The 15247-nt window shown below is 43.8% G+C and overlaps 1 long non-coding RNA gene across 1 annotated transcript; it reads right to left on the bottom strand.

Moving 5' to 3' along the window:
* Positions 1-4766: 4766 nt before the first annotated feature.
* On the bottom strand, positions 4767-9390 carry LOC308402811. Its single transcript, XR_013972810.1, has 3 exons — positions 8856-9390; positions 7623-8117; positions 4767-7133 (listed from the first exon to the last, which is right to left on the bottom strand). It is a non-coding gene; the product is annotated as an uncharacterized lncRNA (long non-coding RNA).
* Between the last annotated feature and the right edge of the window lie 5857 nt (positions 9391-15247).

Below are 15247 nucleotides of genomic sequence, written 5' to 3'. Positions count from 1 at the left end.
CTGGCAGCACCTTTGAGTAGAAGGCTACTGGACAGTAGCCACAGCCATGCTCTTGGGCCAATACGCCTGCACAGGTTGTGCCGTTCTCTGTGACGTACAGGTGGAACGGTAAGTGGTAGTCAGGCAGACCCAAACAAGGGGCAGAGGTCAGCGCTCCCTGTAATGCATTGAAAGAGGCAGTCATTTCTGTTGACCACAGTATTCGAGGAGGCTTGTCTTTTTTGCAGCATTCACGCAGAATGTGGTCATGAAAAGAACAGTCTGGTATCCACTGTCTGCAATAGTTCACCATGCCTAGGAAAGACAGCATTTCCTTCTGTGTAGTGGGCTTAGGGACAGAGGTCACAGCTTTGACCCTGTCTGTAGTCATGGAACGTTGTCCGTGAGACAGTGTAAATCCCAAATATTGAACAGAAGTCTGACAGTACTGCATTTTCTTTGCTGATGCTTTGTGGCCAGTCTGTTGGAGGTGCTGGAGTAGCATATGTGTGGCAGTTTGACATAGTTTTTCACTTTCAGCACAGAGGAGGAGATCATCCACGTACTGGATCAAGGTACAGCCCTCTGGAGGAATGAAGCCGTCCAGGGTAGCACGTACCACCATTGAGAAAGCCGCAGGGCTGTCTACCATGCCTTGGGGTAAGCGAGTCCATGTGTACTGCTTATCTCTATGTGTAAAAGCAAATATCGGCTGTGTGTCCTCATGCACAGGTACTGAGAAAAAGGCGGAGCACAAATCCACCACAGTAAAATGTGTGGCTGTTGCTGGAATAGATGTCAGTATGCTGGGAACATCTGGGACAAGAGGTGGCAGAGGCATAATGACTGCATTAATTTGCCTTAAGTCTTGTGTGAAACGCCATACGCCAGGTTTGTTAGGCTTTGGCACAGGATTGACAGGAGTGTTATATGGAGATACTGTGGGCTTTATTACTCCAGCTGTCAATAAATCTCCTATGATGATGTCTAAGGCTGCGGCTTTTTCAGCGGAAATGGGATATTGCTTGACATATACCGGCTTGTTGTTTTTCAGCTGAGCATAATAAGGTGTACAGTCGATAAATCCTACATCATTCTCACCTCTTGACCATAATGTCATGTTTTGATATTCAGCTGGCAATGTGACAGCAAAGATAGTACAGTGTATGGGGTAGGTTAGATCTATGTGTCGACATGGTGCAGTAATGTCATAGCCTATGTCTGAGTTATGCGACAAAACCACTGTTTGGCCTTCACTGGTGTGAGCAGTTATCATGTTGTTGAACAGTGTGAGAGAAACAAATATGTGGCTTCCAGGCATGGGGTTACCTGGTAGTGGTGTCTGTACACGTGTTTGGCACAGTGTGTGACGTGGGGTACCAGTCAGATGGATATTGAGTTCATTCTCTGCTGAGGCGTCCAGCTGACACAGAGGCTGTTCCTTCTCCATGGTGTCGGTGCATAGGGCAGAGAAAACATAGCTGTTATCAGTGTCTGCAAACATTTCACCCTTTGTGTTAAATGAAATACACAAGTTCATTTTTGCCATTAAATCTCTGCCTAATAGATTCACAGGCGAGTTTGGAATAATTATGAATGGATGATATGTAATTTCGTCTGGTTTTGGGCCCCAGCGTGTTTTTAGAGAATGAGTTTTGGGGCATTGCACTAGAGTTCCGTTTATTCCCATGGTGTTGATGCACACAGAGGAAACAGGCCCACTATAGAATTTTCCAGACAGTGAACTTTTAGTGGCTCCACTGTCAACTAAAAAGGAATAAATCTTTTCACCTATTTCTATATCTAACGTGGGCAAGCTTTCTGTGTTACGGGACAATTGCAAATGCAGCATCGTGTGTAGTGCTTCACACTGTCCCTCGTCTTCACCTGGGCCTCCCTATTGTCGGTCCAGTCTTTCGTTATCATATGGGTGGGGATTAAAATGTGGATTATAAGGTTGCTGCCTAAGTGCAAAAGGGCCATTATTTTGATGTGATTCCTGTCTGCGTTGCCAGTTACCTTGTCTGGAAGAGCTCTGCTGACGCCTAGTGGCAGGAGCTGGTCCTGTGTTTTGTGGTTGAGACCTACGTGCTGCTGATTTGCATTCCCTCCTCCAGTGTCCTATTTTTCCACAATAAAAACATGCGTCTCCACTCCTATCTCTCCTTCTGAAATCTCCCTGCTGCGCTTGTTGAGGGGGCGGGGCCCCTGCATACATCATTTTTTCACTTTCCTCTGAGCCTTCAACATCAAAATTCAACATCATCTTAACACTTTTAGCCTTCGTGCTGTTGGGGAAAAGATCTGCACCAGCTTTTGTTTTGACAAGTGTGATAAAGTTCTTTATCTTCATGTCATAGAGATTATCAGTGGCAGTCAGCTTCAATAGTTGTGAACATTCTGGATGAATATTGTTTAAGAATGTTGTTATGAAAATCTGATCATTTCCTCCTTCAGGCGTGCATGCCTCATTAGTCCAGCAGTGTGTGAAACGTTTGATTTTATCTCTAGACATTGTGAGCAGAAATTTCTTTAGATTTTGAAAAAAGGCTGTGATTTTGTCATCGTTTATCCACAAAAACGAGGTGGTGTTGGCTGCTTGGTCATCTTTAGGGTCTAGTTCCTCTACTTCTTCAATAAGCTGAGATTCAGTCACACCTGGAATTCGTTGACATAATATATATCTATAATCAGGCCCACCCAAGTGGTGGTATCTGGTTTTACAGTTAATTTTGATTTTTTATCGGACCCGTCTAAGGTCTTTGAATTATTCTGACCCATGGTCAGTGATTTCCAGAGGGGTTTAGACGCTTGAAGGATTTAAGTTAGTTTTTATTTTGCTGTGGCACACCTGAGGTTACTTGATTTTTTGCTAGCAATTTTATCTTTTTAGTGAGCAACTTCTCACTTTTTAACGAGCAACTTCTCGTTTTATGACCCCAGGCAACTTCCTGTGTCCTTTCTGCTGGTGAGCAACTTCTTAGTTTATGACAACAGGCAACTTCCTGTGTCCTTTCTGCTTTAATTTACAAAACAACAGGCAACTTCCTGTGTTTCTATGTGGGCCACTAAAGAAGGCTCCTCAGCGTATCCCACTTGTTACTATGTGGGCCACTGAAGAAGGCCTCGTCAGCGTATCCCGTTTCTATGTGGATCACTGAGAAAGGCATAACACAGTCTTATAAAATAAAAGACGAGTGCCTACCTTCGTCAGGATCCCACTTCTGACACCAAAATTGAAAGAAACGGCTTCCAGGGCCTAATCCGTGGATCGGCTTCCTCCGAGGCGTGGACGTCTATCAGCAGAGAATGTACCTTAGTCTGTAACACAGTCAAATATATTCTCAAGTAATATTCAAGCATGCCATTCAGCGTGTTAGTACGAGCTCGGGAGCAGCTTGGGAGAACAAGAAAACAGAGACTGCTTCAGGTTGTCTTCCCAAATTGACTCAACTTTATTCACAAGTACAACAGTTTATATAGAGGGACAAATTCATGAGTCAGCAGATTCTCAGTTTAAACCAGTACAGACCAAGATAAGGGAGCGTCTTTCTGCCCTTGGGTGAAGAAGCATCCTTTGTATAGTGTATCAGTTCAGCTACAATTGTGATTATCTCAGCGACATATTTTCAAGGCACGAAATAAAGAGTTCTTTCATTAGTGAATTCTGAAACAAACCATCTGGCCTTCAACAGGCGTCTCCTAAAAGATTAAGAAACTAATGTAGCTGAGGGAGTGATCTCTGTGGTATTTCAACCTTGTACCAGCCTGTGATTCTCACACATCAATTCTTGGGTCAAAGAGAAAAATAACTAAAACAAAGGGGCCTTATTGAATGACAGAGTTTTCCTGCATAATGTCACTATAAAACAATATCCAGTAAATGCTCCCATGGTACTAAAATACCTAACAATCACGTATATCAGGACATCTCTTCTGAACCAAGACGAAGTGGTGCTACAAAGGAATTATTTCTTTAGGAGAGCATTTAATAGCAGTCTGGCCTGCAACAAAATGCACCGCTAAAAATACAGTTTCTGCTTGTCCCAGAATTTATTAATTTTGAGAGTGAAGTTGTAGGACTGATGCTGGTTAGTGGTGTAGGTTTCATGGATGTGACACCTTGTGTAAAATGACGACCAGAGCATATTATTAGGTCAGTTCACTGTAGTTAGGCAGAGGTGTCTTAAAAAGTACCACCTTATACAAAACAAATGAAGGTCCAGTATAAGAAAGAATAAGAAGAGAAAAAAAGCAACATCCTGCTAAATGAAGTCATTTTTAAACATTACTCTAAATGTAGCCATTAGTTTTTGTTGCTGGCCATACAAAAATAAGTATACTTCAATTATATTTCCCAAGTATATCTTACCTAGTACGTATACTAATAATGCTTCTTGGGACTATATTGGCCCCCGTTTTAGTACATAACAGTATTCTTGAAATTAACTTTTAGATGTACTTTTTGTTCACCATAATTGTACTAGCATAATGTCATAATGTCTACAAGAGTATAATTAAATATACTCGACTCTATCACAATACTAACCTTACAAGTATACTATTAATTAATAGTATTACTAATGTTTCACATTGTTTGACTAAACAAATGCATTTATTAATATATGAGGTTCCATTCAGTTCAAGGAATTAAATTTTAGTGTGGCTGCAACTTACTCCTTAAGTTAAAAATTATGCTGTATATTGTAGTTTATATGTTATACTGCTTTCACAGTGAATCACATTTTATAGTAATACACTCTGAATGAGGATTTTTTTTTCTCAAAGATATTTTTATTGAGTTGAAGCAACAAAGAAAAGCAAATACACGCAGAATTGTCAAACGCCAAACAAGCAAGTTTCACAGTGACTGTTAAAACTGAAATATCAGAATACAGATTAATGACACACTCACATGTCTTATAGTTGCTTCCAGCAGTTTATCCCCTACCCACAACACTTAGAACCCCTATCCCTCAGACCAGGAAGGAAAAAACCCAACAAACAAAGCAAGAAAAAAGAAGCAAACAAATAAAAACAACTGAATGAGGATTTAAGTAATTACTCTTAGATCTACAGTAGAAAACAACAGAAATCCGGATGGTGTAATAGTATAATCTCAGTAACATCACCAATTGTTACATTTGCTGTATTTTACAGCTGTTTCCATGAGTACGGTGAGTTACCGTAAAAATAGTGTAATCTCATGGAATTTTCCCACAATTACATGCAAATTACAGTACTAAACTGCTAACATCCTTTAGAGTTTTTTACTGTTGATTTTGCAGTACTAAGCTATGGAAATTACTGCAAAGGCTAACAGTGTTCATGTTTTGAATCGGGTAATTTCATGGTGAGAAATGTCTTTGACAAAAAAAATGCAGGATTAATTAATAGCTGTATATGACTGCTAGGTTAGGACGTGGTTAGGTGCAAATACTTAAGAGAGAGAGATTTTGCTCTATTAATATTTAATGGAAATCTTTTTCTTCATAAGATTGTGGGCAAAGTCAATAAATTGTCTCCTGGCTTTCAGGTCCCCTTGAGCCAAATTTACAGTTTTTGCAATTAAGAAAAGAAAAAAAGATTTAAGGTGAAACAAATTTTTTCAATTCATGGAATGATGACATTATCACTCATTCCATATTGTTCCTAAAGTTTGCAGTCTTTTTTTTAGTTAAAAGTTAAAGCAGAGCTTGTTTTTTTAGCTTCTTTGATAATGTAACTCTGCATATGTGTACATGCATGTGCACTGATGTGTGCATGGGGGGTGATTTAACATTACAGTCCCTTGAAATAGCATTCATAGTCCTTGAACTTGTGCACATTTTGTCACCTTACAACCACAAACAAAAGATGTTTTTATTGACAGTTTCAATGGTAGATTAACACAAAGTAGCACATAATTGTGAAGTGGCATGAAAATAATACATGGTTGTCAAAATTCTAAGCAAATGAAATTTGGAAAAGTGTGTCATTCTTTTCTATTCACCCCCTGCTCTTCATAGAGCCACATTTTGCTCCAGTTACACCTGCAGGTCTTTTGGAGTACGTCTCTACCAGCTTTGCACATCTAGAGACTGAATTATTTGCCCATTCTTCACTGTAAAACAGCTCAAACTTAGACAGATTGGATGGAAAGCGTCTCTGAGTCTGTATGGCTATGTTTACTGTTTTGTCTATTTCAAACAGATGCCTGTCCTCACCTCTGCAGTGCTGCCGTCTCCTCTAACCCGGCATGTTTCTAAGGTATGTTTTCTTTCTTTTGGATGTTGTTCTTGTGGTTTTTCTTCAGAGATGAGGTTTGCAGTGTCTGTGTGGTGCAGCCGGTCTAGTCTAGGGGTAATGTCAGAGATTGAAACTTTACTGATAAATTGTCCAACTAAAAAAATACCGGGGTCCACAAATGTCATGTGACAACTAGGGATGGGTACCGGTATCCGGTGCCGTTATGGTACCGGTTCTGACATAAACGGTAGTAAACAGACCGAAAAGCAGCGCACATTTCGGTGCTTTATTTCGGTGCTTTTTTTCCCCTGAGATATCATACACTTTGGATTCTAGCCAATCATTTTACCTTTCCGAGGATAGTAGGCGGGCCCAGGTACGTACGTTCTTTTAGAGCAGAGCTACAGATTAAAAATGCCCAAGGCGAAGCGGTCAAAGTCTGGCTGTACTTCACAGCAAAATATGCAAACTCAGCAGCCTGCAACAAGTGCTTTAAGGTGATACTGTGCAAAGGAGGTAACATCTCGAATCTGACGACGAACCTGGCGACGCATAGCGTTTTTTTAAAAGCCAAGAAATGCACCATATTTGATAGCTTGCTGCAAGACCTCACACCAAGCACATCTACTGCGGCTGTGGTGCCTGTTATCAGACCCGGAGTTAGCAACATCCCCCAAGAACCCGAAGACGAGAGTCCTGGCCCCTAGCCCTGCCAGTGTAGCGGAAATGATGACGGATGATGATGCAGCAGCAGCCGTTCTTCTCTGGGCGAGGAGCTTAATGTTGTTCGTGTGTAATTTACGTTGAGTAGGCTAACCACGTTATTACATTAATGCATGTAAGGTGAAGTAGCAAACACCGTCGTAGTTACATGCAGCTGTCTTCTTGTTTGATGGCAGATGCTCCCTTCATCCTGGCCAAAAAAGCTAAAATGACAAAAGAAAAAGTGGAAAACAGCTAAACATGAGAGGTTTTTGGACAAAGTTTGTGTTTTTTCCATTGTTTAAGCACTGCTAACCTAACCTAAACGATACCCATCCCTAGTGACAACCTAATTGGCTTACGGGATGATGACGTCCAGAGATGGGCAGTAACGCGTTACTGTAATCCGATTACTTTTTTTCAAATAACGAGTAAAGTAAGGAATTACTATTGCAAAAACGGTAATTAGATTACTGTTACTTTCCCGTAGGAACGCTGCGTTACTGCGTTACTAAAACCGTGATTTTTTTTTGCGAGAATGTCTCATGACAGTGACGTAAGCGAGTGCCACATTTGTGACAACAGCTGCGTGCAGATCAACAATGGATCATATATCGAGTGCGGGAGAGAGTATGAGCGTTTTCCTTTACTTTCTATGAAACAACAATTCCCACCAAGGCTTTTCAGTGTGAAATTTAGTGTATAGAAAATACCTGTGCCAGGTTGTCTCCATCTAGTGGTGAACATGGCCTCACCACTACATCAGGTGAGCTTTTCACTGTGCAGTGACACAAAAGTCATTTAACAATTTTAAAAAAAGCAATGTTACAGATTCAGTAAGAACTGAAGTTTATCATAATCCTTCAAGTTTCACTCAGTAACAGCAGCTTTTTAATATTATTGACTATATTTTAGAGTCACATTTATATGAAATGTCAAACAATCACAGAGTGACACTGAACTAAACAATCAATGCCATGTGAGTTGTTCTTGTTTGTTCTTTATCTCAGATTTATTGTAAGCAGCGGGAGTAGAAGCTAAAGAAAAATAGTAAAGATATGAATGAATCTCTGCTCTTACAACTTTTATTGTGCCATAATGTCTGCTTTGAAACTGTCCTCTTGCTCGTCTCTTGGATGCTCACCTCTTCTTCACCTGTTCCTTTGACCAAACTGCTGCACTCTCGTTCTCTGCTCTCGCCTCCTCTTCTGGTTATAATTAGGATGCAGTCAGCATGTGCCAAACAAACTCCCCCCAAATCGATCATGTTTGATATGATGATGACGTTTTTAACATCTTATTTATGCACTTGTTGGGTGGGAAAGAGTAAACAAAGATGGGGCATAGAAGCAGAACTGAGTCCTACGTGTGGAGGGACAGTAACTGTGTGTGTATATGTAAGCATTTAAACACTGCAGAGAGTCAAATTAACAGTAACACTATTTTGTCTAAGTCCGCCATTGTAGAAATTCATTTCACCGAAACAATAACATGGCGCACAATGTGACAATAAACGTATAAAACACAAATTCTTACCTAGCAGGAGAATAAATAATCAGTATTTTAAGGCTACTGCATGTATAGATGTCACTGCTTGCTCACATAAGCTAGCTCTGAGACCCGCCAGAGTTTACGCCACAGTTGACTGTTGCGAAAGAGTCGTAAATCACCGGCATTGTAAAACTTAAAATGATTCCAGGGCATGTTATAAAACACCCAATAGATGTACTGGATATTAAACGGTATCAAACGACTAAATGAACACAGGGTTACAATTACATGCTCACGTCGTCACATCGAGAGTTTATTCATTAATCATCAGAGTTCAACAATGTTACATCCAGTTGAAAACAGCTTCACTAACGCCAGCAAAACAGGCTAGCAGTATATAAGAGCACAGAAACAGCCGTGCTTATCAACAGCTCGACATATCCTCAACAACTCACCTCAGTATGTGTAACCCGTTCATGTGTTACGCCTGTTGTTCTTGCGTTGTGTTCTGGCGTGAAAGTAGGAGGCAGGAGACAGTACTGGGTCTTTGGCTCTTTACTGCACATCTGCAACACAGAAACATGTGTCTGATCTGTGTGTGTCACGCGACTGCCAGTACACCTCTCCTCCGGCCATGTTGAAAGGAGCTGTGTCTGCAGCTTCATTAACACTACAATAATATAATGAATCAAATACAACAAATTGTTTTAAAACATTAACTTAAGCTCTCAAAAACAAAAAGCACAAAATAAATAATATGTCACTGAAAAAAACATCAAAAACAACTTATAAGAACAATAAACAAAATAATTCAAAAACAAATAAACAGTCAGATAAATACAATTCAATAACCAGGACCCAATATTCTGGTACTTATAGTTCAAACATTATACTTCAGTACAATTATATTAATAACCGCCATCTAACAGGCAGTACAACACTGTACTTATAAAAACAATGACTGAAAGACTGCATCTCCAAAACATAAGAACATCTCCATACCTGCAACACAGAAATATGTGTCTGATCTGTGTGTGTCACGCGACTGCCAGTACACCTCTCCTGACGAAGGAAAAAAGAGTGCATGCTGTTAAAAAAAGACTGCCGCGAGTAGCCGCTAGCAATCAGGCTAACTTAGCATGCTAGCATTTTAGCTGCGTTCTCGGCTAAAACTCATAAGCGTATATTAGTGAACTCCGCCCTCCACAAAACTTATCCCGAATGAGTCTCTTAATGACAAACAAAAACGCGGCGGTTTGGCTGTATTCACATTGCAGCTTGGGATCTGAACAAACTTTAATTAGCTGAGAGCAACGTGGCAGTGACTTACCTCCGGCCATGCTAAAAGGAGCTGTGACCGGGGCACACATGCACGCGCCTACGTCACCACGCAGCGCACACACACACATGAACGCACTATACACATATGCAGCATATTTATTTTACTTGGTTTTAGAGTTGGAGTATTTACATATTGATCTGAAATATTTTGCTGCTGAACAGCAGAGTTCCAAAGCGTCCCCCTGTAACCATGGTTACGCAGATGCATTCCGACTGTCACGTCACCGAGGAGAACCTGTTTCAAATGTATACCTGGATCAACCTGCAATCAGTTTGAAAAGTTTTCTGCTGAGATCCGCAGCTCGACTTCCTGGCACCCCGGGATAAGATGAGTTGCTGTGTTTTTCACGGAGAAAAAATAACGTCAGTGTTAGATGAAAAAAAAAAGATGCAAGCAGAAGAGGACAGCAGATTGAGAAGAGATTTATTCAAACGGTAAGGAGCTTCTAACAAGTGATATCTGATAAGCTTAAAACTTAAATCTTAAATCTAATGTCCAGATTCATGCTAAACTTTTCTGATTACTCCGTGTATCTGCACCGTTAGACTTTTCATCGCCACTTTACGGTAACATACTGGCGTCACTGCTGCCAGCGTCATATCGTGACGCCGTGTTACGGTAGCTTACCTTTCTGCAGGATGATACCGTTTTTTGCTGGTGTGGTATAATACTCTTGGACAAATTATGGTAACGCACCGTAGCCTTTTTTACGGTATCTCACTGGCGACAGTTATGTCAGTGAGATACCGTTATGTCGTAAATTACGTCAACAAAGTAACATCATACTGTGATTAATAAATTGGTATACTACCGTTTATTCACGGTATGTCACTGTAAGCCCGCTGCAAGGTAATAAACTGCAATAAATTAACCAGTAACTTACCGTTGGTACGCATCATCAGTACCAAAAATATTCATCTCTGCTAGAGGACACCGTGTCCTAACAGGCGGTCATTTACTCTTTTAAAAGGTCGTAATTTACCGTAATTTCAGTTAACAGTAACATACTGTAAGAGACTGGAGGGTTCCAAAAAAGTTGGATGGATGGATACACACACACACACACACACACACACACACACACACACACACACACACACACACACACACACACACACACACACACACACAAAATATAATTCATGTGCTTTACACCACTTTATTTCAATTCTGATTCTTCCCTGCTGAAATACACATTTCCAAAATCAAAAACTGAAAAGAACTGAAAACATATTTTCATTGAGGAAGCACTTGTTTTTACTAAACCATGTAATCCATTATTTTCTCAGATGGTTGTACAAACAATAACAATATTATGTCATATCCATATCATGGCAGACAACACATGCTCAAGTGTTGGGTTTCCTTACTTATATTTTGTAGGGTCTCAAACCTACAATGTGAAGTGCCTTGGCATTCATTTTGTTGGCACCATACAAACAAACTGAATTGTAATGGATATAATATCAAGCCCCACACGTCTGCCTTTATATACACTTTGTCCAAAATACTGGCTCACACGACCAAATCATTGCACAAAACAGGGTCCACAAGGACATGGATGAGCGTGTGTGGTGTGAAGGAACTTGACTGACCTGCACTGAACCCTGATCTTGCTTTGTGGACTGAGTTCATTGATTTGTAGGGTGAGCCAATACATGTGACAATTAAAGTGTAAGTAGCTGAAATAATTTTTAACAAACGGGTAAAAGAAGGTTAGCACTGTTGCCACACAGCAAGAAGGTCCTGAGTTCAATTCCACCATCAGGTCTTTCTGTGTGGAGTTTGCATGTTCTCCCCGTGTTTGCGTGGGTTCTCTCCGGGTACTCCGGCTTCCTCCCACCGTCCAAAGACATGCAGCTTGTGGGGATAGGTTAATTGGATAATACAAATTGCCACTAGGTGTGAATGTGCGAGTGAATGTGAGTGTGAATGGTTGTCTGTCCCTGTGTGTTGGCCCTGCGACAGACTGGCGACCTGTCCAGGGTGTACCCCGCCTTTCGCCCTATGACAGCTGGGATAGGCTCCAGCGCCCCCCGCGACCCTGAAAAAGGATAAGCGGAAGTGAATGGATGGATGGATGGGTAAAAGAAGGGAAAAAAATCAAAACTGTTGCACTCAAAAAAACCTATTGGACAGAGACAGCGTCTTGCAAGATGGCGAGAGAGCTTGTCTTCATTGTTGCTCGTCTTGTGTAAATGTCCAGAAAGCATGGGCCATGGATCATCTGTGGAGACATGGGTAACAACACATTGGTCACTTAAATTATACAAGAAATTTACTAATTTCCCTAATTTGAAGTTCTCCACTCAAATTCAGTAAGCCACTGGAGGAAAGTTGTGACATGAGGGTTAATGTGAACAACCTTTCGCTTCACAGTGGTCCCAGTCTTCCTGCTTGTCCCAACCTTGGAGGTACATTTTGTTCCCTCTTCAGGGTTTATCCTTACAAAAAACCTTGCACCCGCTGACTCCTGGTATTCCAGGTTCAATACATAGAATGAACCAAAGAAGACTGACATTGCATCAGCACAGGTGTTCTCTTTGTCCAGCTCAACAATTACACGCCCCTCTGCACTCACCATCCAGCAGGTGGCGGTCATTGAACTTTGTCCTTAAATGTATAGGGGCAACATGTTGTCATTATGCAACATAAAATAATTTCAATACTTCACTTCTTCACACTGTCTAGATAGTCATAAAGCAAATACCTACGTACAGTTAATTATTAATGGCCTTGTGTACATAGGTCCATTTTAACATATTATAATTGTATATAATTGGGAATTATTCTGCACATTAAACACACCTAACAAAGAGTCAGCCCAGTTAAAGTACCGGATGTGAATCAACTGTATGGTTATTTTGGAGTTTATAGTTTGTGCTGCTGTTAAACTTTACAGTATTGACTTCAGTATTTCTGCTGTTGGTGTAGCTAGACTACTGTTGATCAGTAATATGTAATGTGAAATTTGATATTGTTACTTTGCTGGATTCACTGAGACACATGTCCAACAACCTTGGTTTATAAAGGAAATTACAGAAATTTGAGCTAACAAAACAGAGACTGGATACCTGTGTCCACGAAAAGCTCCTGTGCCAAACAGAAATTTTAATATGGTCTAATCAGCTCTATGTCATAAATGACTTCTTACCAAGCATAATCAGCCTTGGGGTGCTTGGCAGGCTTTTAACATGCAAACTGAACAATATAAATTTGTGTGCACTGAAGCCACAAATTTCGGAGCCTGGGGAGCGAACACCCGCACAAAGGGTGGCCAGGCGGCCCGGTCCGGGTTTTTTCTTCTTTTCTTCTTTCTTTCACACGCCTGGTGGGCGGTGCCACCCGATCACAAGGGCTGGCAAGGCTTTCGGAGCCTGGGGAGCGGACACCCTCACAAAGGGTGGCCAGGCGGCCCGGTCCGGGTTTTTTCTTCTTTTCTTCTTTCTTTCACACGCCTGGTGGGCGGTGCCACCCGATCACAAGGGCTGGCAAGGCTTTCGGAGCCTGGGGAGCGGACACCCGCACAAAGGGTGGCCAGGCGGCCCGGTCCGGGTTTTTTCTTCTTTTCTTCTTTCTTTCACACGCCTGGTGGGCGGTGCCACCCGATCACAAGGGCTGGCAAGGCTTTCGGAGCCTGGGGAGCGGACACCCTCACAAAGGGTGGCCAGGCGGCCCGGTCCGGGTTTTTTCTTCTTTTCTTCTTTCTTTCACACGCCTGGTGGGCGGTGCCACCCGATCACAAGGGCTGGCAAGGCTTTCGGAGCCTGGGGAGCGGACACCCTCACAAAGGGTGGCCAGGCGGCCCGGTCCGGGTTTTTTCTTCTTTTCTTCTTTCTTTCACACGCCTGGTGGGCGGACACCCTCACAAAGGGTGGCCAGGCGGCCCGGTCCGGGTTTTTTCTTCTTTTCTTCTTTCTTTCACACGCCTGGTGGGCGGTGCCACCCGATGACAAGGGCTGGCAAGGATTTCGGAGCCTGGGGAGCGGACACCCACACAAAGGGTGGCCAGGCGGCCCGGTCCGGGTTTTTTCTTCTTTTCTTCTTTCTTTCACACGCCTGGTGGGCGGTGCCACCCGATCACAAGGGCTGGCAAGGCTTTCGGAGCCTGGGGAGCGGACACCCGCACAAAGGGTGGCCAGGCGGCCCGGTCCGAGTTTTTTCTTCTTTTCTTCTTTCTTTCACACGCCTGGTGGGCGGTGCCACCCGATCACAAGGGCTGGCAAGGCTTTCGGAGCCTGGGGAGCGGACACCCTCACAAAGGGTGGCCAGGCGGCCCGGTCCGGGTTTTTTCTTCTTTTCTTCTTTCTTTCACACGCCTGGTGGGCGGTGCCACCCGATCACAAGGGCTGGCAAGGCTTTCGGAGCCTGGGGAGCGGACACCCGCACAAAGGGTGGCCAGGCGGCCCGGTCCGGGTTTTTTCTTCTTTTCTTCTTTCCTTCACACGCCTGGTGGGCGGTGCCACCCGATCACAAGGGCTGGCAAGGCTTTCGGAGCCTGGGGAGCGGACACCCGCACAAAGGGTGGCCAGGCGGCCCGGTCCGGGTTTTTTCTTCTTTTCTTCTTTCTTTCACACGCCTGGTGGGCGGTGCCACCCGATCACAAGGGCTGGCAAGGCTTTCGGAGCCTGGGGAGCGGACACCCGCACAAAGGGTGGCCAGGCGGCCCGGTCCGGGTTTTTTCTTCTTTTCTTCTTTCTTCCACACGCCTGGTGGGCGGTGCCACCCGATCACAAGGGCTGGCAAGGCTTTCGGAGCCTGGGGAGCGGACACCCTCACAAAGGGTGGCCAGGCGGCCCGGTCCGGGTTTTTTCTTCTTTTCTTCTTTCTTTCACACGCCTGGTGGGCGGTGCCACCCGATCACAAGGGCTGGCAAGGCTTTCGGAGCCTGGGGAGCGGACACCCTCACAAAGGGTGGCCAGGCGGCCCGGTCCGGGTTTTTTCTTCTTTTCTTCTTTCTTTCACACGCCTGGTGGGCGGTGCCACCCGATCACAAGGGCTGGCAAGGCTTTCGGAGCCTGGGGAGCGGACACCCGCACAAAGGGTGGCCAGGCGGCCCGGTCCGAGTTTTTTCTTCTTTTCTTCTTTCTTTCACACGCCTGGTGGGCGGTGCCACCCGATCACAAGGGCTGGCAAGGCTTTCGGAGCCTGGGGAGCGGACACCCGCACAAAGGGTGGCCAGGCGGCCCGGTCCGGGTTTTTTCTTCTTTTCTTCTTTCTTTCACACGCCTGGTGGGCGGTGCCACCCGATCACAAGGGCTGGCAAGGCTTTCGGAGCCTGGGGAGCGGACACCCGCACAAAGGGTGGCCAGGCGGCCCGGTCCGGGTTTTTTCTTCTTTTCTTCTTTCTTTCACACGCCTGGTGGGCGGTGCCACCCGATCACAAGGGCTGGCAAGGCTTTCGGAGCCTGGGGAGCGGACACCCTCACAAAGGGTGGCCAGGCGGCCCGGTCCGGGTTTTTTCTTCTTTTCTTCTTTCTTTCACACGCCTGGTGGGCGGTGCCA

This window comes from Rhamphochromis sp. 'chilingali' (genome assembly GCF_963969265.1).
Source record: "Rhamphochromis sp. 'chilingali' genome assembly, chromosome: 9".
NCBI lineage: Eukaryota > Metazoa > Chordata > Actinopteri > Cichliformes > Cichlidae > Rhamphochromis > Rhamphochromis sp. 'chilingali'.
The sequence above is the reverse complement of the archived record's forward strand: the minus strand, read 5'-3'. Positions and strand labels throughout refer to the sequence as shown.